This window comes from Octodon degus, unplaced genomic scaffold (genome assembly GCF_000260255.1).
Source record: "Octodon degus isolate 3935 unplaced genomic scaffold, OctDeg1.0 scaffold00005, whole genome shotgun sequence".
NCBI lineage: Eukaryota > Metazoa > Chordata > Mammalia > Rodentia > Octodontidae > Octodon > Octodon degus.
The window spans coordinates 8,967,787-8,970,879 of NW_004524581.1; the positions used below are offsets into that span (position 1 = coordinate 8,967,787).

Genomic DNA, 3,093 nt, shown 5'->3' on the forward strand with positions numbered 1-3,093 from the left:
CCATTTCCTTGATATTAACATTTCCAATTTCTTTCTGTTTGTACTTTACTGGTATTATTGCAGCACAAATGCTTATTTAATTGAGTCACCGCAGAGGCCAGATGCAGAGACAAGCAAGTTTAGTGGGGCCAAGAGGTGGGCAGCCAGCGCATGACTGAGCACTGACCCCGAAGGGCAGCAGGGGGACAGTGTTAGTCCTAGGTCTAGTTCCGGGTCTGGAGGCGGGTGGTGGCGCTGCTATGATTTAGTGCAGCCACAGAAATGCTGCAAAGCATAAGCTTAGCTTATGACAAAGGAACAAAGGTGTTCAACATTTTATGTAGGAAACAAATGGCCTTTTTTGGAGGTGGGGGAGGATGGGAGGATGGAACTCAGGATCTTGCACTTGCCAGGCAGGTGTTTATGCTGCTGAGCTATCTTCCTGGCCCAAACACATGGTCTTATAACAAAGCATGGTATCAGGTTAGGTAAGTCTGACAATATTTACAAGAAGCAAACTTAAGAAAATAGAAACTTAAACTTAACTTAAAACGGCACTGGAACACAAAAGGGCTTAGGTTTAGTTTTCTTTCCTATATCAGTATCTCTTTGTCTGTTTCTTTTCTTTTCTTTTTTTTTTTTTGATGGCATCAGAGATTGAACTCAGGACCTTGCACTTGCCAGGCAAGCGCCTATTCTACTGAGCTGTCTCCCTGGTCCTTGGCTTCTATATTATCTGGTACACAAAGTTTGAAGTTTCTCCATATATTTTAAAGTAACATAATATACTTTGTCCTGTTTCCTGCTTTTAGTTCTATCCATTTCCTTGATATTAACCTTTCCAATTTCTTTCTGTTTGTACTTTACTGGTATTATTGCAGCACAAATGCTTATTTAATTGAGTCACCGCAGATTCAAGAACATTGCTAAATTAGGGGACATATGTGATTTGCCCATACAAGAGAATGAAAATGGAGGAAGCTCATGTCTTTTACTAGAAGACTTCTAGGATGCCCTCCACCCTCGCTGACTTCACTTAGCAGGCACTGCCTGGCAGTCACAATGGCTCGCTGCTAAAGCGCCGGCTGACTGTGTGCTCACCCGAGTCCTTCCCGGCTGCCTGCACTCGCGTCCAGGAGTTGAGGACCCAGCTGTGTTCTCTGAGTCCTCACAGCATGCTCGGGGCCATCTGCTTGGTGAGGCTGCGGCTCTGGAATTTGCAAGGGAACCTGGAGGAGGCTGTGGGTTCCTAGAGGGCCGTGGCTTTGGCCGCACATTCTGAGTACAACAGGAGAATATCAATGTGTCCCTGTTTTGATGATGGCCAGAAGAAAGAAAACCCACAGTTGAACCAATACATAATACACTTTGGGAGCATAAACCTGTATTTTGCTAATACAGGGGGCCCTTTGTTCTTTCTTTTTTAATTTAACAAGAATTTAATATATGAAAATGTGTATGACCCAATCTTCGTCAGTGAAAGTAGCGCTTGGAGGAGGCGTGTGAATTTTTCTGCTGAAAACGCATTTTTCTGCTGAAACGCATTCCAAGGCTTCCAACATGATGATACTGTTTCCTCGTATTGTCACCATTCCAGTGTTGTTCTGTGACCCACTAGTTGCCATCTCCACACATTCATCTACCACAACATTCACAAAGGGATCAAATCCTCGCAATATTCCTTGGACATGTCTGCCACCATTCAATTTCAGTGATAACTTCTTGTCCATAAATTTTTTCAGTTCGGGAGAGTGAGTGTTGCTCATCTTGTCCAGTCGGTGGGCTCAGGGATCATTTGAAAGGAATCTACAGCCTCCGTCAGGGATTTGGATGTATGAGACAGACAGCAGATGCTGGAGCAGAGTAGAGAGGAAGCTGAAATGCCGTGAGGGAGAGCAGGAAGTAGGAGAAAGGAGCCAGGATGTCTGGGAGCAGAGGGTCATCCCCTCCTGGGGTCATTTTCATCACAGGCACAGGAGCCTGGATTTTGGGTGGAAGGACATAGTCCTGTGGTCTATGTGGGGCTGCAGCAGAATCAGCCCCTGTGGTCCAGCGCACAGCTGACTGCATGCGCTCATGCTTAATGAGCATCGGCCCACTCCTAGCACCCTCCAGGAGTGCGGGCCTCGTGGTGCGTCCTTCCCAGCTGCCTCTCCCTAGCCCCGCAGGAGAGACAGCACTGTGTAGTACAAACCTAGGAGATGCCAGTGCCCTAGTAGGTGAAAGGCAAGTGCCTTGTCAACTGTCCCCCACGAAGCCCATCCCTAAGGGCTGCTGGGGTACCACATTTGCCAGCACTCGCCTTGTTACCCTCCCTGGACCAGACCAGCAGATTCGTGTGCTTCCTGAGAGTAAAAGGCTCTGCTCCTTCTGCCTTCTATCCTCTGTAGCGAAGGAGAAAGTCTAGGCCTTCTTTTGTGTCCCTAGTCTTGGCACCTGCCACCTTTTGAGTGTTTGTTTCCCAGAATTTATGCTTTGGAAACTTAATCTCCCTACTCTTAGGTCACTGGAGTTTGGAGGCGGGCCCTTTGGGGGGTAATTGGGAAGAGATGAAGTCATGAGGGTGGGGCTGTCACCACGGCATTAACAACTTTATAAGAAGTCTTAACATGTGATGCAGTCTGCCATATTATGCTGTAACACAAAACCTCTCCCCAGTTACGGCACCTGCTCTCGGACTCCCCACCTTTTCAAACTGTGAGCTAAGTAAACATCAGCTCTTTGTAAATTGTTGGGTCTCAGGCATTTTGTTACAGCAACAGAAAACAGATGAAGCAAGACCTCCACCTGCTCTGGAACCCAGCCAGCTCCTCTAAAGCGCCCTTCCTCAGCAGAACCCAGTCTGTCCCAAAGCAGCTGTCCTGTTCCCCAGAGTAACAGGTAGAGCTTCTCAGGCGCCCCGCCACTCCCAGGGTGAGTCACACAGCCTGGCCCAACATCCATGCTGTCAGTAGGGCAACCAGGCTGCTTTCCCAGAATTCCATGGGAAACCTCGACAGGGCCAATGTCATGGGCAGCTGATGGTGAGACCGCCTCTGCCCAAGATCAGTCGGAGTCTCCTCTCCTAGGACATGAGGGGGGCAAACGGCACGTTCTCAACCTGTGAACCTTTCA

The 3,093-nt window shown here is 48.2% G+C and overlaps 1 pseudogene; it reads right to left on the reverse strand.

The window, feature by feature from the left end:
- Window positions 1-1,418: 1,418 nt before the first annotated feature.
- Window positions 1,419-1,745, reverse strand: LOC111818601 (annotated as a pseudogene).
- Window positions 1,746-3,093: the final 1,348 nt, after the last annotated feature.